Source organism: Bufo gargarizans, chromosome 3 (genome assembly GCF_014858855.1).
Source record: "Bufo gargarizans isolate SCDJY-AF-19 chromosome 3, ASM1485885v1, whole genome shotgun sequence".
Taxonomy (NCBI): Eukaryota; Metazoa; Chordata; class Amphibia; order Anura; family Bufonidae; genus Bufo; species Bufo gargarizans.
This window is the reverse complement of record NC_058082.1, coordinates 543,197,265-543,221,976: the sequence shown is the minus strand read 5'-3', so window position 1 is coordinate 543,221,976 and position 24,712 is coordinate 543,197,265. Positions and strand designations below refer to the sequence as shown.

General features: G+C 42.6%; 1 pseudogene; it reads left to right on the top strand.

The window, feature by feature from the left end:
- Positions 1-1,662: 1,662 nt before the first annotated feature.
- LOC122931750 overlaps positions 1,663-24,712 on the top strand; it is a 38,763-nt pseudogene continuing 15,713 nt past the window's right edge.

Below are 24,712 nucleotides of genomic sequence, written 5' to 3'. Positions count from 1 at the left end.
GAAGCATACGAGCCATCTCTACTATAGTGTTTGTTGTGCCAGAACTGATAGACCTTGTGATGAGCCGACTTGTTGATGGACTTCATTTCATATTCTTCCAACTGTCATGGCACTCACATGATGCAGTTTAGCACTTTTCATGGCCGGAATACAACTCTGGATGAGCTGGATGATGCTGTCTCTTTTTTCTTGGGAAATCTTCTTCATGGCTGCTCCTGGATTCGAAACATGGACTTTTTGCTCAGGAATCAACCTAATAACACACTGAGCTATTAAGGATTGTGAAAACGGGTTGTACTTTGTAGTATACAAAAAGTCCTTGGACTGGCCTTGTGGGGGATTCACTTTTACTCCTGTGGGCCAGTCAGAGTCTGACTGAGCATAGCAGAAAATCTATAATGAAACAATGATCATAAATTCTTTTGTTCTTCAAGTTGGTCACTTGTTATGAAGCATCATATCTTTTTATGGACTAAAGACTATAAAATTGACTCAAAGGAGTAAGTGGCTCCTAATGAAGGAATAAGTACAGTCAGATAAAATCCAAGCAGATGAACAGAAGTGGTCAACATTCTCAGAACTCGTGATGAAGCAACAGTTATCTGAGAGCCCAGTGAGGACAGCCTGAAAGTGTATCATGATGATGGCCACAGGTGAATTACACAGCAGACAGTGTAGACCTTCTAGTGATTGTGTCATACCAAAAAAAGTATATAAAAAAATCTAATGTGATATAGAATCTATAATTTGTCTGATAGAACAAACAGAAAAATATAAATGTTTGTGAATGTAATAATTGCTACTAAATTAACTTCATGGAACAAGAACATTTATACATGGTTGTGTGGTCAAGTCTATGTCAGTAAATTATATTGTTTAGAACTGAAAAGTGACTTGTTCCTGTCAGATAGACATGCCGCTATGGACCGCGCCATCTTATGGGCGCGGTACATAGACGACGTCTTCTTGATCTGGCAGGAAACCGAGGTACAGCTTTATGACTTTTTCAAACTTTTAAATACTAATTCTAAAAACATCAGGTTAACGTACACATACCATAAACAAAGGGTTGACTTCCTTGATGTATCGGTGTTCAGAGGCACTGGTGGCCAACTCAGGACGGATGTTTTCCGGAAAGAGACGGCCGTAAATACATACCTACATGCAACCTCTCTCCACCCCAAAAGTACCATCTCGGCGATTCCGGTCGCTCAGTTCCTGCGTATTCGCAGGATATCCTCCGATGATGCAACATTTGAGAGACAGGCCAGTGACCTCAAGGACCGGTTCACTCAGGAGAGGATATAGCCATCGATCCATCAAAAGGCCTACCGACGGGCAAAAAAACTATGCCAGCCCCAACTGTTACTGACTAAAAAAGAAAGAATACCGGATGGTAAAATACGATTTATCAGCACCCATTATTCGTATTGGGGCGATATGAGGTCCTGTTTGGCCACGCATTGGCCTATCTTACGCACTGACCCAATTCTGGAGAAAATATTGCCCATACGTCCACTTGTCACGGCACGCAGGGCCAATACCCTGCGTGATAATCTGGTGAGAGGCTACTTACAGCCAATCCCATTTCAACTTTTTGCCGGACAGGGTGGTCCCAGGATTGGGTTCAGACCATGTGGTAGATGTGCTGCGTGTCCAAACATGGAGCGTGCTTTTGATTTTGCCAATTCCTCTGGCACGAGAACCTTCAGAATTAACCATTCCCTCACGTGTTCCAGCACTCAGGTGGTGTACTATGCCCGGTGCCCATTTCCCATGATTTATGTGGGGCTGACCACACGGGAACTGCGGGTCCGCGTGAGGGAACACATGAGGGATATTCTGAAGGCACAGGAAATGGAGGAGATCGAGGTTTCTAAACCTATTGCTAGACATTTTAAGGGCACACCATTGCTTGCAATCCCAGCTTCTCAAAATGAGGGGAAGTTGATTGTATCCAAGTTAGACTTGCGTGCTGGTAATACATCCAAGCGGCTAGCCCAACGGGAGGCCGCTGGATTTGGACCCTGGGGACGTTACGCCCAGGGGACTCAAGAAAAATTTGGGTTTCTCCGCTTTCTTGTAGTCGCTGGGTCCACGACATGTGGATTCCATTTTGTTTAACAGTTAGTATGTACTTTTATGAATATATGTTATTGACTTATCTTTTATGTTTTTTCTTCTCCCCACAATTTTTTAGTTATTTTCAGGACACCGTTTCTGTTGATGCCACGCTTGATTTATTCTTTGATCCTCATCATTAGCCCTTTTTTGGGCTTGGAATATCTGCAATATATCTTGGATCCACAGAATATCATAGCTGTATTTGTGTCAGTTATTTACAAGAGACCATTTCTAGAGCATTACGTCCGATTTCTTATGTTCCTTATAGTGGTCCCTCGTATTGGGCTCGAAATATTCGTAATGTATCTTGGACCCATAAGAAGCACATTATACTTGCACTAATATTGTGATGCATTAAGCTTCTTTCTTTTTCTTTTCCTTTCTCCTCTCTGTTTTTTAGTTCCCCTCCTTTTCCCTTTTCTATTTTCTTCTTCTTCACTTTTCCCTGCATACACTCCCTGTCACATATTTCAGCACACACTTTCCCAGGTCGTTTTACCGGGTGTTTTCTCTCCATTTACATCATTGGAGTTTCTTGCACTCAGCACTTTATGTAGATGCAGGTTTCCTCCGGCAATCATTAGTATCGACCTTCTTTTTCTTCCGCTTTTTCTAGTCACTTATGGATTAGGTTATGATCCTTCCTTGTTTTGTAGTTTTCACCACTTTTATTATTATTTTTTCATATATGGATTTACATTCAGCACTTCATTTTCACACTCACATTTCACATTTATTGCTCTCAGTAGCAATCATCATTCTCTTTCCACCATCTCTTTTCAACATCATGTTTTTTTTTCATTATTGCATACCTATGACTAGGGATGAGCGAACTCGAACTGTATAGTTCGGGTTCGTACCGAATTTTGGGGTGTCCGTGACATCGGACCCGAACCCGGACATTTTCGTAAAAGTCCGGGTTCGGGTTCGGTGTTCGTCGCTTTCTTTCGCGCTTTTGTGACGCTTTCTTGGCGCTTTTTGAAAGGCTGCAAAGCAGCCAATCAACAAGCGTCATACTACTTGCCCCAAGAGGCCATCACAGCCATGCCTACTATTGGCATGGCTGTGATTGGCCAGAGCACCATGTGACCCAGCCTCTATTTAAGCTGGAGTCACATAGCGCCGCCCGTCACTCTGCTCTGATTAGCGTAGGGAGAGGGTGCGGCTGCGACAGTAGGGCGAGATTAGGCAGATTAACTCCTCCAAAGGACTTGATTAACTGATCGATCTGCAGCTGTGGATCATTGAGCTGCTGATCCTCAATTGCTCACTGTTTTTAGGCTGCCCAGACCGTTTGTCAGTCACATTTTTCTGGGGTGATCGGCGGCCATTTTGTGTCTTGTGGTGCGCCAGCACAAGCTGCGACCAAGTGCATTTAACCCTCAATGGTGTGGTTGTTTTTTGGCTAAAGCCTACATCAGGGTGAAGCTGTCACACCAAGTGCATTTAACCAGCAATAGTCTGTTCATTTTTTGGCCATATACAAAATCAGGGGCAAGCTGTGCCTGTCAACCAAGTGCATTAACCCTCAATGGTGTGGTTGTTTTTTGGCTAAAGCCTACATCAGGGTGAAAGCTGTCACAACCAAGTGCATTAACCAGCAATAGTCTGTTCATTTTTTGGCCATATACAAAATCAGGGGCACGCTGCGCCTGTCACCAAGTGCATTTAAACCCTCAATGGTGTGGTTGTTTTTTGGCTAAAGCCTACATCAGGGTGAAGCTGTCACACCAAGTGCATTTAACCAGCAATAGTCTGTTTATTTTTTGGCCATATCCCAGTCTAATTCTGTCACTAAATCCATACCGGTCACCAGCGCCTAAATACTAGGCCTCAAATTTATATCCCGCTAAATCTGTCCTTAGTGCTGTAGCTGGGCGAGTTATTTAGTGTCCGTTCAAGCACATTTCTTGTTCTGGGTTGAAATACAATTCCAATTAGCAATTTCATAATTTAGTGGTTTCTGCTATTCAGAGCTATTGAAATCTATCCCTAAAGGGTATATAATATTCAAGGTGCACATTGGGTCATTCAGAATAAATTCACACACACCCGCTACTGTGTATTTCCAAGTCTAATTCTGGCACTAAACCCATACCTGTCACCCAGCGCCTAAATACTAGGCCTCAAATTTATATCCAGCTAAATCTGTCCCTAGTGCTGTAGCTGGGCGAGTTATTTAGTGTCCGTTCAAGCACATTTCTTGTTCTGGGTTAAATACAATTCCCAATTTAGCAATTTCATAATTTAGTGGTTTCTGCTATATCAGAGCTATTTGAAATCTATCCCTAAAAGGGTATATAATATTCAAAGGTTGCACATTGGGGTCATTCAGAATAACTTCACACACACCCGCTACTGTGTATTTCCAAGTCTAATTCTGGCACTAAAACCCATACCTGTCACCCAGCGCCTAAATACTAGCCTCAAATTTATATCCCGCTAAATCTGTCCTTAGTGCTGTAGCTGGCGAGTTATTTAGTGTCCGTTCAAGCACATTTCTTGTTCTGGGTTGAAATACAATTCCCAATTTAGCAATTTCATAATTGAGGGTTTTCTGCTATATCAGAGCTATTTGAAATCTATCCCTAAAAGGGTATATAATATTCAAGGTGCACATGGGTCATTCAGAATAACTTCACACACACCCGCTACTGTGTATTTCCAAGTCTAATTCTGGCACTAAACCCATACCTGTCACCCAGCGCCTAAATACTAGGCCTCAAATTTATATCCCGCTAAATCTGTCCTTAGTGCTGTAGCTGGGCGAGTTATTTAGTGTCCGTTCAAGCACATTTCTTGTTCTGGGTTGAAATACAATTCCCAATTTAGCAATTTCATAATTTAGTGGTTTCTGCTATATCAGAGCTATTTGAAATCTATCCTAAAAGGGTATATAATATTCAAGGTGCACATTGGGTCATTCAGAATAACTTCACACACACCCGCTACTGTGTATTTCCAAGTCTAATTCTGGCACTAAACCCATACCTGTCACCCAGCGCCTAAATACTAGGCCTCAAATTTATATCCCGCTAAATCTGTCCTTAGTGCTGTAGCTGGGCGAGTTATTTAGTGTCCGTTCAAGCACATTTCTTGTTCTGGGTTGAAATACAATTCCCAATTTAGCAATTTCATAATTTAGTGGTTTCTGCTATATCAGAGCTATTTGAAATCTATCCCTAAAAGGGTATATAATATTCAAGGTGCACATTGGGTCATTCAGAATAACTTCACACACACCCGCTACTGTGTATTTCCAAGTCTAATTCTGGCACTAAACCCATACCTGTCACCCAGCGCCTAAATACTAGGCCTTAAATTTATATCCCGCTAAATCTGTCCTAGTGCTGTAGCTGGGCGAGTTATTTAGTGTCCGTTCAAGCACATTTCTTGTTCTGGGTTGAAATACAATTCCCAATTTAGCAATTTCATAATTTAGTCGGTTTCTGCTATATCAGAGCTATTTGAAATCTATCCCTAAAAGGGTAGATAATATTCAAGGTGCACATTGGGTCATTCAGAATAACTTCACACACACGCTTCTGTGCATTTCCAAGTCTAATTCTGTCACTAAATCCATACCGGTCACCCCGCGCCTAAATACTAGGCCTCAAATTTATATCCCGCTGAATTTGAATACAATACATTGGGCCAAATAATATATTTGTTGTTGTGGTGAACCATAACAATGAGAAAAACATCTAGTAAGGGACGCGGACGTGGACATGGTCGTGGTGGTGTTAGTGGACCCTCTGGTGCTGGGAGAGGACGTGGCCGTTCTGCCACATCCACACGTCCTAGTGTACCAACTACCTCAGGTCCCAGTAGCCGCCAGAATTTACAGCGATATATGGTGGGGCCCAATGCCGTTCTAAGGATGGTAAGGCCTGAGCAGGTACAGGCATTAGTCAATTGGGTGGCCGACAGTGGATCCAGCACGTTCACATTATCTCCCACCCAGTCTTCTGCAGAAAGCGCACAGATGGCGCCTGAAAACCAACCCCATCAGTCTGTCACATCACCCCCATGCATACCAGGGAAACTGTCTCAGCCTCAAGTTATGCAGCAGTCTCTTATGCTGTTTGAAGACTCCGCTGGCAGGGTTTCCCAAGGGCATCCACCTAGCCCTTCCCCAGCGGTGAAAGACATAGAATGCACTGACGCACAACCACTTATGTTTCCTGATGATGAGGACATGGGAATACCACCTCAGCATGTCTCTGATGATGACGAAACACAGGTGCCAACTGCTGCGTCTTTCTGCAGTGTGCAGACTGAACAGGAGGTCAGGGATCAAGACTGGGTGGAAGACGATGCAGGGGACGATGAGGTCCTAGACCCCACATGGAATGAAGGTCGTGCCACTGACTTTCACAGTTCGGAGGAAGAGGCAGTGGTGAGACCGAGCCAACAGCGTAGCAAAAGAGGGAGCAGTGGGCAAAAGCAGAACACCCGCCGCCAAGAGACTCCGCCTGCTACTGACCGCCGCCATCTGGGACCGAGCACCCCAAAGGCAGCTTCAAGGAGTTCCCTGGCATGGCACTTCTTCAAACAATGTGCTGACGACAAGACCCGAGTGGTTTGCACGCTGTGCCATCAGAGCCTGAAGCGAGGCATTAACGTTCTGAACCTGAGCACAACCTGCATGACCAGGCACCTGCATGCAAAGCATGAACTGCAGTGGAGTAAACACCTTAAAACCAAGGAAGTCACTCAGGCTCCCCCTGCTACCTCTTCTGCTGCTGCCGCCTCGGCCTATTCTGCTGCTGCCGCCTCGGCCTCTTCCTCCGCCTCTGGAGGAACGTTGGCACCTGCCGCCCAGCAAACAGGGGATGTACCACCAACACCACCACCACCACCTCCGTCACCAAGCGTCTCAACCATGTCACACGCCAGCGTTCAGCTCTCCATCTCACAAACATTTGATAGAAAGCGTAAATTCCCACCTAGCCACCCTCGATCCCTGGCCCTGAATGCCAGCATTTCTAAACTACTGGCCTATGAAATGCTGTCATTTAGGCTGGTGGACACAGACAGCTTCAAACAGCTCATGTCGCTTGCTGTCCCACAGTATGTTGTTCCCAGCCGGCACTACTTCTCCAAGAGAGCCGTGCCTTCCCTGCACAACCAAGTATCCGATAAAATCAAGTGTGCACTGCGCAACGCCATCTGTGGCAAGGTCCACCTAACCACAGATACGTGGACCAGTAAGCACGGCCAGGGACGCTATATCTCCCTAACTGCACACTGGGTAAATGTAGTGGCAGCTGGGCCCCAGGCGGAGAGCTGTTTGGCGCACGTCCTTCCGCCGCCAAGGATCGCAGGGCAACATTCTTTGCCTCCTGTTGCCACCTCCTCCTTCTCGGCTTCCTCCTCCTCTTCTTCCACCTGCTCATCCAGTCAGCCACACACCTTCACCACCAACTTCAGCACAGCCCGGGGTAAACGTCAGCAGGCCATTCTGAAACTCATATGTTTGGGGGACAGGCCCCACACCGCACAGGAGTTGTGGCGGGGTATTGAACAACAGACCGACGAGTGGTTGCTGCCGGTGAGCCTCAAGCCCGGCCTGGTGGTGTGTGATAATGGGCGAAATCTCGTTGCAGCTCTGGGACTAGCCAATTTGACGCACATCCCTTGCTTGGCGCATGTGCTGAATTTGGTGGTGCAGAAGTTCATTCACAACTACCCCGACATGTCAGAGCTGCTGCATAAAGTGCGGGCCGTCTGTTCGCGCTTCCGGCGTTCACATCCTGCTGCTGCTCGCCTGTCTGCGCTACAGCGTAACTTCGGCCTTCCCGCTCACCGCCTCATATGCGACGTGCCCACCAGGTGGAACTCCACCTTGCACATGCTGGACAGACTGTGCGAGCAGCAGCAGGCCATAGTGGAGTTTCAGCTGCAGCACGCACGGGTCAGTCGCACTACAGAACAGCACCACTTCACCACCAATGACTGGGCCTCCATGCGAGACCTGTGTGCCCTGTTGCGCTGTTTCGAGTACTCCACCAACATGGCCAGTGGCGATGACACCGTTATCAGCGTTACAATACCACTTCTATGTCTCCTTGAGAAAACACTTAGGGCGATGATGGAAGAGGAGGTGGCCCAGGAGGAGGAGGAGGAGGAGGAAGAGGGGTCATTTTTAGCACTTTCAGGCCAGTCTCTTCGAAGTGACTCAGAGGGAGGTTTTTGGCAACAGCAGAGGCCAGGTACAAATGTGGCCAGCCAGGGCCCACTACTGGAGGACGAGGAGGACGAGGATGAGGAGGAGGTGGAGGAGGATGAGGATGAAGCATGGTCACAGCGGGGTGGCACCCAACGCAGCTCGGGTCCATCACTGGTGCGTGGCTGGGGGGAAAGGCAGGACGATGACGATACGCCTCCCACAGAGGACAGCTTGTCCTTACCCCTGGGCAGCCTGGCACACATGAGCGACTACATGCTGCAGTGCCTGCGCAACGACAGCAGAGTTGCCCACATTTTAACCTGTGCGGACTACTGGGTTGCCACCCTGCTGGATCCACGCTACAAAGACAATGTGCCCACCTTACTTCCTGCACTGGAGCGTGATAGGAAGATGCGCGAGTACAAGCGCACGTTGGTAGACGCGCTACTGAGAGCATTCCCAAATGTCACAGGGGAACAAGTGGAAGCCCAAGGCCAAGGCAGAGGAGGAGCAAGAGGTCGCCAAGGCAGCTGTGTCACGGCCAGCTCCTCTGAGGGCAGGGTTAGCATGGCAGAGATGTGGAAAACTTTTGTCAACACGCCACAGCTAACTGCACCACCACCTGATACGCAACGTGTTAGCAGGAGGCAACATTTCACTAACATGGTGGAACAGTACGTGTGCACACCCCTCCACGTACTGACTGATGGTTCGGCCCCATTCAACTTCTGGGTCTCTAAATTGTCCACGTGGCCAGAGCTAGCCTTTTATGCCTTGGAGGTGCTGGCCTGCCCGGCAGCCAGCGTTTTGTCTGAACGTGTATTCAGCACGGCAGGGGGCGTCATTACAGACAAACGCAGCCGCCTGTCTACAGCCAATGTGGACAAGCTGACGTTCATAAAAATGAACCAGGCATGGATCCCACAGGACCTGTCCGTCCCTTGTCCAGATTAGACATTAACTACCTCCCCATAACCATATATTATTGGACTCCAGGGCACTTCCTCATTCAATCCTATTTTTATTTTCATTTTACCATTATATTGCGAGGCTACCCAAAGTTGAATGAACCTCTCCTCTGCCTGTGTGCTAGGCCTTAATATATGCCAATGGACTGTTGCAGTGGTGGGTGACGTGAAGCCTCATTCTCTGCTATGACATGCAGACTAATTCTCTGCTGACATGAAGACAGATTCTCTGTAACGGGACCTCCCTCCTCTGCCTGGGTGCTGGGCCTAAATATATGCCAATGGACTGTTGCAGTGGTGGGTGACGTGAAGCCTGATTCTCTGCTATGACATGCAGACTAATTCTCTGCTGACATGAAGACAGATTCTCTGTTACGGGACCTCTCTCCTCTGCCTGTGTGTGTGCTGGGCCTAAATATATGCCAATGGACTGTTGCAGTGGTGGCTGACGTGAAGCCTCATTCTCTGCTATGACATGCAGACTAATTCTCTGCTGACATGAAGCCAGATTGTCTGTCACGGGACCTCTCTCCTCTGCCTGTGTGTGTGCTGGGCCTAAATATATGCCAATGGACTGTTGCAGTGGTGGCTGACGTGAAGCCTCATTCTCTGCTATGACATGCAGACTAATTCTCTGCTGACATGAAGACAGATTCTCTGTTACGGGACCTCTCTCCTCTGCCTGTGTGTGTGCTGGGCCTAAATATATGCCAATGGACTGTTGCAGTGGTGGCTGACGTGAAGCCTCATTCTCTGCTATGACATGCAGACTGATTCTCTGCTGACATGAAGCCAGATTCTCTGTTACAGGACCTCTCTCCTCTGCCTGTGTGTGTGCTGGGCCTAAATATATGCCAATGGACTGTTGCAGTGGTGGCTGACGTGAAGCCTCATTCTCTGCTATGACATGCAGACTAATTCTCTGCTGACATGAAGACAGATTCTCTGTTACGGGACCTCCCTCCTCTGCCTGGGTGCTGGGCCTAAATATATGCCAATGGACTGTTGCAGTGGTGGCTGACGTGAAGCCTCATTCTCTGCTATGACATGCAGACTAATTCTCTGCTGACATGAAGACAGATTCTCTGTTACGGGACCTCCCTCCTCTGCCTGGGTGCTGGGCCTAAATATATGCCAATGGACTGTTGCAGTGGTGGCTGACGTGAAGCCTCATTCTCTGCTATGACATGCAGACTAATTCTCTGCTGACATGAAGACAGATTCTCTGTTACGGGACCTCCCTCCTCTGCCTGGGTGCTGGGCCTAAATATATGCCAATGGACTGTTGCAGTGGTGGGTGACGTGAAGCCTCATTCTCTGCTATGACATGCAGACTGATTCTCTGCTGACATGAAGCCAGATTGTCTGTTACGGGACCTCCCTCCTCTGCCTGGGTGCTGGGCCTAAATATATGCCAATGGACTGTTGCAGTGGTGGCTGACGTGAAGCCTCATTCTCTGCTATGACATGCAGACTAATTCTCTGCTGACATGAAGACAGATTCTCTGTTACGGGACCTCCCTCCTCTGCCTGGGTGCTGGGCCTAAATATATGCCAATGGACTGTTGCAGTGGTGGCTGACGTGAAGCCTCATTCTCTGCTATGACATGCAGACTAATTCTCTGCTGACATGAAGACAGATTCTCTGTTACGGGACCTCCCTCCTCTGCCTGGGTGCTGGGCCTAAATATATGCCAATGGACTGTTGCAGTGGTGGGTGACGTGAAGCCTCATTCTCTGCTATGACATGCAGACTGATTCTCTGCTGACATGAAGCCAGATTGTCTGTTACGGGACCTCTCTCCTCTGCCTGTGTGCTAGGCCTAAATATATGCCAATGGACTGTTGCAGTGGTGGCTGACGTGAAGCCTCATTCTCTGCTATGACATGCAGACTGATTCTCTGCTGACATGAAGCCAGATCGTCTGTTACGGGACCTCTCTGCTCTGCCTGTGTGCTAGGCCTAAATATATGCCAATGGACTGTTGCAGTGGTGGGTGACGTGAAGCCTCATTCTCTGCTATGACATGCAGACTGATTCTCTGCTGTCATGAAGCCAGATTGTCTGTTACGGGACCTCTCTGCTCTGCCTGTGTGCTAGGCCTAAATATATGCCAATGGACTGTTGCAGTGGTGGGTGACGTGAAGCCTCATTCTCTGCTATGACATGCAGACTGATTCTCTGCTGACATGAAGCCAGATTGTCTGTTACGGGACCTCTCTCCTCTGCCTGTGTGCTAGGCCTAAATATATGCCAATGGACTGTTGCAGTGGTGGCTGACGTGAAGCCTCATTCTCTGCTATGACATGCAGACTAATTCTCTGCTGACATGAAGCCAGATTGTCTGTTACGGGACCTCTCTCCTCTGCCTGGGTGCTGGGCCTAAATTTATGACAATGGACTGTTGCAGTGGTGGCTGACGTGAAGCCTGATTCTCTGCTATGACATGCAGACTGATTCTCTGCTGACATGAAGCCAGATCCTCTGTTACGGGACCTCTCTCCTCTGCCTGTGTGTGTGCTGGGCCTAAATATATGCCAATGGACTGTTGCAGTGGTGGCTGACGTGAAGCCTCATTCTCTGCTATGACATGCAGACTGATTCTCTGCTGACATGAAGCCAGATTCTCTGTTACGGGACCTCTCTCCTCTGCCTGTGTGTGTGCTGGGCCTAAATATATGCCAATGGACTGTTGCAGTGGTGGCTGACGTGAAGCCTCATTCTCTGCTATGACATGCAGACTAATTCTCTGCTGACATGAAGACAGATTCTCTGTTACGGGACCTCCCTCCTCTGCCTGGGTGCTGGGCCTAAATATATGCCAATGGACTGTTGCAGTGGTGGCTGACGTGAAGCCTCATTCTCTGCTATGACATGCAGACTAATTCTCTGCTGACATGAAGACAGATTCTCTGTTACGGGACCTCTCTCCTCTGCCTGGGTGCCGGGGCCTAAATATCTGAGAATGGACTGTTCCAGTGGTGGGTGACGGGAAGCCAGATTCTCTGCTATGGAACCTCTCTCCAATTGATTTTGGTTAATTTTTATTTATTTAATTTTTATTTTAATTCATTTCCCTATCCACATTTGTTTGCAGGGGATTTACCTACATGTTGCTGCCTTTTGCAGCCCTCTAGCTCTTTCCTGGGCTGTTTTACAGCCTTTTTAGTGCCGAAAAGTTCGGGTCCCCATTGACTTCAATGGGGTTCGGGTTCGGGACGAAGTTCGGATCGGGTTCGGATCCCGAACCCGAACATTTCCGGGATGTTCGGCCGAACTTCTCGAACCCGAACATCCAGGTGTTCGCTCAACTCTACCTATGACCCATCATTTTTTATTTTGATGCATATTATATATATGGGACTTTATTGTCATGTATAATAATTTTTCAACATGTATATGTTAATTTGTGCACTGTGTGCACATATATATGCACTTGCACTTTATGTATTGAATTTGTCGTTGTTTGTATTTATTAATCATGGTGTATTCTCTTATATATATGCGCATATTAATGGATGCCACCTATTACACTGGGCATGTTATTACATATATTTGAGTTACTATACTCACCTAAGTAGGTACCATATAGGTCATTTATTAATAGTGCTCTGCATTCCCCCTCCCATCTTCTTCTTCTTCTCTTTCCCCCCCCTTGTTCCCTTCCCGTTCTTTGCTCTTGTGTGTAAGAGTGCTCTGAGCTTTTGACATTGATTCCAGCAGACGGTTGTCTGTTGCTCCTCCCCTAGTGTGATGCATGCGCGCGTCATCTGGCGTTGCCTCCGGCGCCCCGAGCCTGCGCGTCTATGCATCATCCCCGCCCGATCGTGTGCTTTGTCACGTGGGGGGCGGGTCTTTGATCTGACGCCAGGCTCGGGGTGTCCGGATGTGGCTGGTCCGGAGTGATCACGCGCCTGGAGACATACACACCTGGGGACGAGCAAGTGCTGGTGTGTGATTGGTCTGCAATGAATTTAAAATGTCTGATCCTCAGTGATGGCGCTACCCCCTGACGAAGGTACGCCGAAACGCGCGTTGGGGTAGCGCCATCCTGGCTGGTCTCCTCTTGGTCTGATTTTGTGGTGAGTTCCATCTAATCATCTACACTCCGCTTCCGTTCCACATGGATCATTATTGTGTTGCTAGGTTTTGACTTGCAAACCGGATGCTTCTTGTTCATTTTTGTATGGGCTTTTCCATCTTGATCTATATTTTCCTTTCCTTACATTTTCGACTCACCTCCACCATTATATTTATTGTGTATCTGTGGTGCTATTATGCCATTACTATTCATTTGTATTATTATGTATTCATCCCGCTGACTATACCTTTTTATATTTATGACCGGAGACCCCCATCCAGGGGGGCGCTGTTAGCTGTTTTTCCCTGCTCTTTTTTGTCCCTGTCCCATTGCATCTGGTTATATGTAATTTTGATGTCTTTTTATGATATAATAAAATATTTACAATAATTTCTATTTTGGCTTTTTGAGCTCCATTTCTTCTTCATTCTGATCTGAAAAGTGTAAGCCTGACACCCTTAAAACAATAAATACTCATGTAAAGTTGTCATACAGGGTTTATTCCTCTTAAAATCATGAATTTACTAGTTGGAATCTGTAATAAATATGAACCTTTGAATATTGAAAGTCTTCTGATCTATTATACTTGATGTAATATGAAGTATTTCATATATGTGAATTATAGATGGAGAGTCATATGGTTGCATGTCTGGATGGAATATATCTCATCAGGATGTAAAATGATAATTGTTTACACTGATTCTCATATGAAAAGGTCTCGGAGTATCCCAGGAACCTCTTACAGATGCTAAATAGGAGTGTGAACAATAGGTCTCTACCCTGCAAATACAATATGTAAATAAAGAAACATCTCAGGAGGCTAGAAAATGCTAAACTGGTTGATGAGGATAAGGCACCATTATTCTTCCATTGTACATCTCATGATGAAAGATTGCATTGATTATGAAAGTGAAACTGGGGGTCTCCTGGGGGGAAGAGGAGGAGCTAAAAGCTATAGCCACCCAAGGGGTATAAAACACAAAACATGGCTCAAAAAGCTGGAAATCACCAAGGAAATATACTCAGATCACTGACTTGCTGAGGAGAAGACACTGAGTGTCAAGTCCTGAGTGTGTGAAGGGTCCATGTCTGGTAAGTGTCACTGAACTGACTGTATGTTGAAGGAATTATAAGATATTGTAATCTGTGCTGTGTATAAGGAACAGTGGGGCAGAAGTATTAACAGGTTTGTGTCTAAAATATGGTAAATAATGTGGCAGGTTTGTTAGAGTATATAAAGTGCACCTCATTTACCAACCTGATCGCAAAAATAATTAACCTTTGCTCTGCTCGACTCACCGAGTCACAAATAGTAGGAAGGAATTGTGCTGTTTTTATCCTGCCCTTTGTTTTTGTCAATTCTTGTCTCCATTTATGAAAATTTTAGTTGCACATTATTTCAGCTATAAATATAGTGATTTTTGTCTTGTTCTGAAATCTCAAAAGGTTGGTTAACATTTGTAAGTATGTCACAAAATTCTCAGCAGACTCGTCCTGTTAGCCACTATAACCACTTTGGTTTGATTTGATTTTACTGCACACATTTCTTTGCCATATACACATTTAGCTCCAGATTTCATTTTAAAATCTATGGGAAATAAAAAAAAAAATGGTAGGACACACAAGCTTTTTTCTTTTTGCTTCTGTTGCATTTATCAATTAGGTGGCTTTTTTTATTTTTTTATAAAAAAAAAAAAGCAAGGCATGCTGAAGTAAATTTGATTTTTTGCGATATTTTTAAACCTTTTTCACTGTATGGGAAAAACATCATCAGAAAAAATGGCACAAAAAATGCCAGAAAAGCGCATACAGTAAAGTCTTTTTAGGTCTGTTTGTAATGGTTTTCCCACTTCTTCAAATCTGTAGAAATCAACTAATTTTAAATACCGCTGTTGGATAATAGGATGATCCTTAGATCGCCAGAGAGTTGGCATAAAAAGCTTGTCAGCTTGCCAATTGCTGGATGAAGTGTGGAGTGGGAGCAAATTTATTTCATTTTAATCTCTACTTGGTCCAAAACAGTTACTTGAAAGGGTTTTCCAGGTTGTAATTTACTAAAATTAATTTAGAAATTAGAGACCTCACATAAAATGTGGAAAAGATTTAGAAAGTAGAAAATAGCAGAAGAAGGGTCAGTGATTAATAATAATAAATTATCTATAAATGCCGCAGTGGATTGAGTAAAGGGACCAACTCTTAATATAAAAATGTTAGGACATTTCTTAATGAGGCTTTCCATAAATAGTATAAACAAGGGGATAGCCCGGCCAAGTGCCATTGTAAATATGGAATGTATCAGACAGCGTAGGGTTTGTGGGTTAAAGTAGTGTGAAGAACCAGATGAGATAATCGAAGGAGACAATGGAACATCTCTAATACTCTCCAATGCTATATACTCTGTCTAATGCTTCCCGACATCTGTTTCAAGCAGAACTAGTGGTTAATTATGTTTCTCTGAGCAGTAGACTGAGTATTAGACGTTCTCTCCTTGCTGTGAACCAATAACAGTGTCTGATGATTTAGGCAGATTGTATTTAATACACTGGGGGTAATGTATTATTATGGGGACATTTGGGGCACAGAAATTGGAAATCAAGTTTAATATACATAGTAACATAGTACATAAGGCCGAAAAAAGACATTTGTCCATCCAGTTCGGCCTGTCATCCTGCAAGTTGACCCAGAGGAAGGAAAAAAAAAATTAATATTATATTTTTACTAATAATCCACTGGATGAAGCTATCATTAAGCATTGGGGATATTGGCAAAAAGTAGACATGGCTTTAGCAACCAATGCCAGTCAGCTGCTGCCCATGCTGCTTCTGTTTTATGGAACGCAAGCTTTGTATTAGATAGATACCAGTTTATCTTAATAGCTTCCGTGTAAACTACATTTCTAGATGTCTTAGCTGTTTTCTGTGGTGCTCATAGACATATTGAGATTTAAATTTAAAAAAGTTTTATATGTCTGTTCACTGTTCACCTTTGTATACAGTGTGACTTGGTTGCTGGATATTGTGGTTCTGTATCTAGGGCTATGTTTCAGTGTGGCAGTGCATAACTGCCTCCTTTCTTTACATTCTGACCTCTATGAGGAGGGACGCTATGGGGGTAATTTTCCAAGCTGAAATATGACTAAATTAGGCATATCTCAGACGCAAGTGGCAGCACAAAGGTCAGTTGAGCCACTATCTGTGACTTAACTCCACTCACTCCAGTTCTAAAATTGTAGGCATGGCATGGGTGAGGAAGGGGATGGGCCATCTGTTTTAGGCATAGAAAATGGTCTTAATGTTAATGCTCAGTAACTGTCTTACATTTATATTGGTGCTGGATGCCTCAAAGTGATAACTTTGGCAGATCCACCATCAGCTTAGGGCTTTATTAAGATCTGTGTCTAAAAAACTGGGTTTAATAAATTTACCCCTATGTCCAAAAACTGTTTGCATCTATAGTGTTCTAAGCAAGCTATCCTGTTCTATAAAAAATTTCTCCACCCTGAACTTCAATTAAGGATGCACAAATTTTAGTCCGTGTCTGAATCTGCTTCTCTTGTCTGTGTGTTCGTTAGTCTTGTCATTTAGCTCCTGGGTTCTATCAGTGATTTTCTGTCTGAATTGTGTGGCCACAACTGGGCTGTGTAACAGCTTTTATACAACACTGTTTTCTTCTGAAGTCGCTATCAGGCTACTTTCACACTTGCATTGTTATTTCTGTTATTGAGATCCAGCAGAGGATCTCAATACCAGATTTAAATGGATCTGTTTTGATAAAAAAAAATGTTTGTCTTTTTCTGGTATTGAGATCCTCTGCCGGATCACACCACCAAAAAATAGCATAAGTGTGAAAGTAGCCTAAGACTGTTTCAGATATCTTGAGTAGTCTAAAGAAGTTCTTAGTCAATGTCTTTGTTTGTCTGGGTTTTAAAAGTCTAGATCCAAGTCTGTATAAGTTTGGAGTCCATGTCTTTGTTGCTCTTGCCCTATAGATCAGCTGCCTCCAACCTGGATTCCAGCCTGGCTGTGTTTTCCAGTATGAGGCACTATGAATCCACAAAAACTGTAACACAGTGGTTTTGTTGTCAGTTTTAAGTCTCTCTTTGCTTTCTGAAATTTTTGAAATCACTCAAAGTAATAATATATTTAATTCAAGTGCAAGGTGGTGTACGCCCATGTCTAAAAAAGTAAAGTAAAAGTAAGTTCTTTTGGCATGAATATTTGACCTTTTGGTCACTTTTTAAAATCAAACTTATCTGTAATTAATTCACTCCACTTCTAAAAGTGGGGACAATTCACCAAGTCACCAAAATTTGACCTAATGTCAACTGTGAGCATCACTTATGTCTTTTTTGTTATGGAAAAAAATTGGTGTAGAAAATTTAAAAAAGTGTCCCTCATACTGTTTATACAATTTTAAGATTTTTTTTCTGATAAGAAAACCAGTTAAATAATTAGAAGAAGAAGACTCCAGTTTCTATGCACCTGGAGACTCCTACTGGCACTTTCTACCAACAGTGTTGTATAAAAGCTGTTACACAGCCCAGTTGTGGCCACACAATTCAGACAGAACATCACTGTTCTACCAACAGTTTAATGTGCTAAATAATATCTGGTGACAAATTTCCTTTAATTAGGGTTTAGATTTGTTTTTTAATTAGCAACTAATGTTTCTAACTTTGGCAGATTTCACTGATATAAGTATAGTTGACTTTATGTTACTGAGATATTTCTTACACCTTTGCACTATTTCTTTTTTCAGGTAAAGACCGGATAAAAGACTTCCATAGATGTCTAATTTTATCTCCTTCTTATAAAGTAGAAGATAATCAATCACAGATTGTCAATAATAGCACTGGACAGGTGAAATGTCTGTGAGTTCTGAATGTGGGAAACAATTTGAAAATGAATCGTACCTTTATATGCACAGGAACATTCACAAAGATGAAAGACCATATACATGTTCAGAATATGAGACAACTTTTAATACGAAAATTCACACAGGAGAGAAGCCATTTTTATGTCCTGAATGTGGGAAGTGTTTTAGCTACAAATCATATCTTGATAAACATCTGAAAACTCACACAGAAGAGAAGACATTTTCATGTCCTGAATGTGGAAAGTGTTTTAGTGAGAAATCAAGTCTTATTAAACATCAGAGAACTCACACAGGAGAGAAGCCATTTTCATGTCCTGAATGTGGAAAGTGTTTTAGTGAGAAATCAAGTGTTATTAAACATCAGAGAACCCACACAGGAGAGAAGCCATTTTCCTGTCCTGAATGTGGGAAGTGTTTTAGTTATAAATCAATTCTTATTCATCATCAGAGAACTCACACAGGAGAGAAGCCATTTTCATGTCCTGAATGTGAGAAGTGTTTTAGCTACAAATCATATCTTGATAAACATCTGAAAACTCACACAGGAGAGAAGCCATTTTCATGTCCTGAATGTGGGAAGTGTTTTAGTGAGAAATCAAATCGTGATGCACATCTGAGAACTCACACAGAAGAGAAGCCATTTTCATGTCCTGAATGTGGAAAGTGTTTTAGTGAGAAATCAAGTCTTATTAAACATCAGAGAACCCACACAGGAGTGAAGCCATTTTCCTGTCCTGAATGTGGGAAGTGTTTTAGTGATAAATCAAGTCTTATTCATCATCAGAGAACTCACACAGGAGAGAAGCCATTTTCATGTCCTGAATGTGAGTAGTGTTTTAGCTACAAATCATGTTTTGATAAACATCTGAAAACTCACACAGGAGAGAAGCCATTTTCATGTCCTGAATGTGAGAAGTGTTTTAGCTACAAATCATGTTTTGATAAACATCTGAAAACTCACACAGGAGAGAAGCCATTTTCATGTCCTGAATGTGGGAAAAGTTTTATTGAGAAATCAAGTCGTGATACACATCTGAGAACTCACACAGAAGAGAAGCCATTTTCATGTCCTGAATGTGGAAAGTGTTTTAGTGATAAATCAAGTCTTATTAAACATCAGAGAACTCACACAGGAGAGAAGCCATTTTCATGTCCTGAATGTGGAAAGTGTTTTAGTAAAAAATCAAGTCTTATTAAACATCAGAGAACCCACACAGGAGAGAAGCCATTTTCCTGTCCTGAATGTGGGAAGTGTTTTAGTGATAAATCAAGTCTTATTAAACATCTGAGAACCCACACAGGAGAGAAGCCATTTTCATGTCCTGAATGTGGGAAATGTTTTAGTCACAAATCAACTCATGATACACATCTGAGCACTCACATAGGTGAGAAGCTCTTTTCATGTGCTGAATGTAGGAAGTGTTTTAGTGAGAAATCAATTCTTATTAACCATGAAAAAAAACACACAGGACAAAAGCCATATTCATGTCCTGAATGTGAGAAATGTTTTAATCATAAATCAAGTCTTAAAACACATCTGAGAATTTGCACAGGAGAGTAGCCATATTCATGTCCTGATGGGTTAATTGCCAAAAAACAGCCCACAAAATAGGAAAAGACCTAGTATTGAAAAATAGAAAAAGAAGAACCCGCGCTGACTCTGTTTCTAGCTATAGAAATGCTGGTAATCTCAGACTCAATGTGGTATACAGTACCTTAGTGTCTCCAATATCTATTATAGCAGCTCTATTCCCATTAGTTTTGATTGGATGGGTGCGCTTATCCTGTGCAAACAATAAGTATTGCAGAAAACAAAATACTGTTGCGGACTATTGTGGCAGTCTTAGGCACTTACTGTTATGTGCTCCGCTTTTTTTTCTGAAAAAAGTTCACTCTTGTTGGTGTTGATGATTCTGCTCTCTTGTCCCGTTCTATCTTCAGCTTGTTCTGTGTTGCGTACGCAGCTCCGGCCGGTAACTTGCGCGCGCACAGAGCAGCCGTTGTTAGGTACGTTGTCCTGGAGACCTGTAGTGTGACGTCACACCCGAAGCTACGGAAGCCTCTAGGGTCCACAATTCCTCCGACGCGTTTCTGAATAGACTTATTCCTTCCGCAGGGATAACTGTAGAGCCTGTTCAGGCAATCTTTAAGCTCACAGGTTTCCATGGAAACGTTTTTTGTTGATAGTGCACTAGAGAAACAATACTAGAACTTCAAGGGGTATAAAGGAATATAGAAAAAAAATTGTGTGATTGATTAGCGATTTAAATTGAGTTAGTTTGAGTACTTTTGGTTCTTTTACACTGTTGCTCCCCAAAAATATCAGATTCCATAAAATTATTGAGGTATATGTTAATTGATTTAGCAGAAGGGCCTGATTATTGGAAAAAACTTTTTTTTTTTATATCATTGTTGTAATTGTTTGTCTTGCGTGATGGTTTCTTGCTATTAGCTGTTTATAAGAAGAAATTACAGAAATGCAAACAATTCAATTTCTTGATTCAGGCCTATAGGAGCCAGGGTGTTTAGATTATAAATCCACTCTCTCTCTTTGCGGGACATTGCCTTTATATAATCACCCCCTCTGGGATCATGCCTCACTTGCTCTATACCTCCAAAGGATGAGCCTTCAAATTTACCCTTGTGTTTTTCCGTGAAGTGGCGTGATAGTGAATGGCCCACAAATTTTTTATTTATGTTTTTTACATGTTCCCATATTCTGACCTTTAGCTCATGTTTCGTTCTCCCTACGTACACCTTTCCGCACGGGCATTTTATATAATAAATGACCCCCTTTGAAAAGCAGGACAGGTGGTTTTTTATTGTATATGAATTGTTTTCACTAGTAATTTCTTTAATAATGTTTTTTTGTTTAGACGCTAGGCAGGCCTTGCATGTTCTGCAAGGAAAAAAGCCTTTTTTGTCATCTGGTATGGTTGCCTTTTTGTTTTTCCCTTCAGTTGTGGTTCTAATTGATGGGGCTATTAAATTTCCCAAGTTTTTTGATTTTCTAAAAATAAATTTAGGGGCCCTGGGTAATTTTTCCCCAATAATTTTATCGTGCTTCAAGATGTCCCAATGTTTTTTTTATGATTTGTCTGAACTGATATTCTTTTTCATGATATTGGGTTATTATGGGTATAACAAAGTCCATGTTATCCTTCAGTGTGTTTTTTTCGCTATCAGAAGTTTTTTGTTTCTGAATCAGTGATTGTCGCTCTATTTTCATAACTTCATTTTTAATCTCCTCTAGTTTTGTAGCATTATACCCCTTTTCCAGAAATTTTTGCTATAAATTGTTTGCCTCATATTCGAACCGTTCATTTAGGGTGCAATTCCTCCGTAAGCGGATGTATTGGCTCCGTGGAATATTGGTAAGCCAAATTGGGAGATGGCAACTATCTAGAGCGATAAATCCATTATTGTCTGTGGGTTTTGTATATGTCTGGGTCAGTATTGTGTTATTTTGAATTTTGATGGTTAAATCCAGGAAATTGATTTCCTGGGTACTATGGGTGGACGTGAATTGTAGATAAAAATCGTTTTTATTTATTCCGTTTAAAAAAATTTGTAAGGACGACATCCCCCCTTTCCATATAAAAATAATATCATCTATGAATCTCCGCCAGAGGACCAGGTTCGCGCAGAGCCCGCCATCAGGGAAGATGGTAAGTACCTCCCACCTTCCCATATATAGATTAGCAAAGCTCGGCGCGAATCTGGTCCCCATGGCGGTCCCCCACGTCTGGAGGAAAAAGTTTTCCTCAAATTTAAAATAATTGTTCAAGATGAATAAAATACATTCCCCAAGAAAGTCTATTTGTTCTGGTGGAATGTTTCCCTTTTTGTTCATAAAATGTTGAGCTGCTTCCTTTCCTTTATTATTTTCTATCACTGTATATAGAGAAGTGACGTAAAGTGTCCCCAAGATGTAGTCTGGTTCCCATTTCACTGTTTCCAAAATTTGTAGGATGTGTTGCGTATCTTTTAGGTTGGCCGGCAATTCTTGGACATGTTTTTGAAGGAAGGTATCCACATATTTAGACAGATTTCTAGTTAGACTGCCTATACCGCTGATTATTGGACGTCCAGGTGGTTGTGACTCTGATTTGTGGATCTTTGGTAGGTAATAAAAACAAGATATGCGGGGATGGCTTCTTCTTTGTTTAAAATACCTAGTTTCCTTCCTTTTAATGTCAATTTGTTGAGTCTCAGCTTATATTGTTCTGTGGTATCATTCTTAATTATTCTGTATGTTTTTCCATCCTTGAGTATTCTGTTAGATTCTTTTAGATAATCTGCAAGATTAAGTATCACTATACCCCCCCTTTGTCGGCGGGTTGAATAATGATGTCATTATTTGTCTGTAGTGTTTTGATACTCATTTGTTCCTGTTTGCTGAGATTGTGTTTACGCAATTTGTTATTTTTCTTTGACTTAATTTTCCTTAAGTCCCTGATGACTAGGGTTTCAAACGTTTTGAATGATTCTGAATATTCGTTCAGTGGGTTGAACCAGGATTTGTTCTTTAATTGGGTATGTAAGAAGTTGGTCTCTGTACTCATGTTTTTATTATTTTTTTTTTTTTCCTCATTCACCCCTCATTCAACGTATTTTGTCAACGTATTTGGTTTAGGTGTTTTATTGCAGTTAGATTGGGATTCTTTTCTCTTTAAAAAGTATTTTTTTAGGGCCAAATGGCGTAGAATTTTTTTTAGGCCAATAAAGGCGTCAAAGGGGTGGAATTTGGCAGAGGGTGCAAACTTCAATCCTTTTTGCAGTAAGTTGATGTCACTATTAGTTAGTGTGTATCTGCTGAGATTGAAGATTTTTTGACCTGTTATTTTGATTTCCTTTTTGGATAGCCTTTTTCCCCTCTGTCCTCTTTTTGTGTTTTTCTTTTGTGGTTCTTGGTTGAAAAGAATCCTTCCTAATAGATTTTTTCACTATGTTAGTGTTCCCAGTGCCTTGATTTGATGAATGTCTCGTGTTTATGGAATAGTTGGATCTGTGTTTTTTTTTAGAATCATTCTTTTGGACTACTGCACTGTAACTCAGAAGCGGAGCACATAACAGTAAGTGCCTAAGACTGCCACAATAGTCCACAACAGTATTTTGTTTTCTGCAATACTTATTGTTTGTACAGGATAAGCGCACCCATCCAATCAAAACTAATGGGAATAGAGCTACTATAATAGATATTGGAGACACTAAGGTACTGTATACCACATTGAGTCTGAGATTACCAGCATTTCTATAGGTAGAAACAGAGTCAGCGCGGGTTCTTCTTTTTCTATTTCACAAATAAAATTTGATACACATCTGAGAACTTAAACAAGAGAGAAGCAATTTTGTTGTCCTGAAAGTGAGAAGTGTTTAGTGAGAAATTAACTCTTATTAAACATCAAAAAACCCACACAGTAGAGAAGCCAAATCCATGCTGAATTTGTTTCAAATGTCTAAAAAAAATAGTGATATATCAAATGGCATATGAGAGAACTTGCTAAGGTTTCAATTTATTGAAATGTTAAGATAGTAGGAAATGTGGCAGACATGGATCTCCATTGTATGATGTGTTATATCAGGCTGTATTCTGACATATAATTACTAAAGATTGGGACAATTTTTATTTTTACATTGCACATATTCCAGCGCAACCAAATAGAAGCCAGCAATCTTGCTGCAAGGGCTCTGAAGACAAAGAAAACCCAATGCCTCTCTGAGTAACCATTCGGATTTCATGGACGTTACTGACTGTTGCATTTAAGGTGTGAAATGACCAGACTGGGAGTTATTTCTGATCTCTGTCATTTTTAGATGTCGTTTGACAAACTCTAATCTGGCCTTTCTGTTTTTGAGGCTTACTAATGGTTTACATCTTGTGGTGAACCCTCTGTATTCACTCTGGTGAAGTCTTCTCTTGATTGTTGACTTTGACACACATACGCCTACCTCCTGGAGAGTGTTCTTGATATGGCAAACTGTTGTGAAGGGTGTTTTCTTCACCAGGGAAAGAATTCTTCGGTCATCCATCACAGTTGTTTTCCATGGTTTTCCTGTCTTTTTGTGTTGCTGAGCTTACCGGTGTGTTCCTTCTTTTTAAGAATGTTCCAAACAGTTGTTTTGGCCACGCCTAATGTTTTTGCAATCTCTCTGATGGTTTTTGATTTGTTTTTTCAGCCTAATGATGGCTTGCATCACTGATAGTGACAGCTCTTTGGATCTCATCTTGAGAGTTGACAGCAACAGATTCTAAATGCAAATAGCACACTTGAAATGAACTCTGGACCTTTTATCTGCTCATTGTAATTGGGAAAATGAGGGAATAACACACACCTGGCCATGGAACAGCTGAGAAGCCAATTGTCCCATTACTTTTGGTCCCTTAACAAGTGGGAGGCACATATGCAAACTGTTGTAATTCCTACACCGTTCACCTGATTTGGATGTAAATACCCACAAATTAAAGCTGAGAGTCTGCAGGTAAAGCA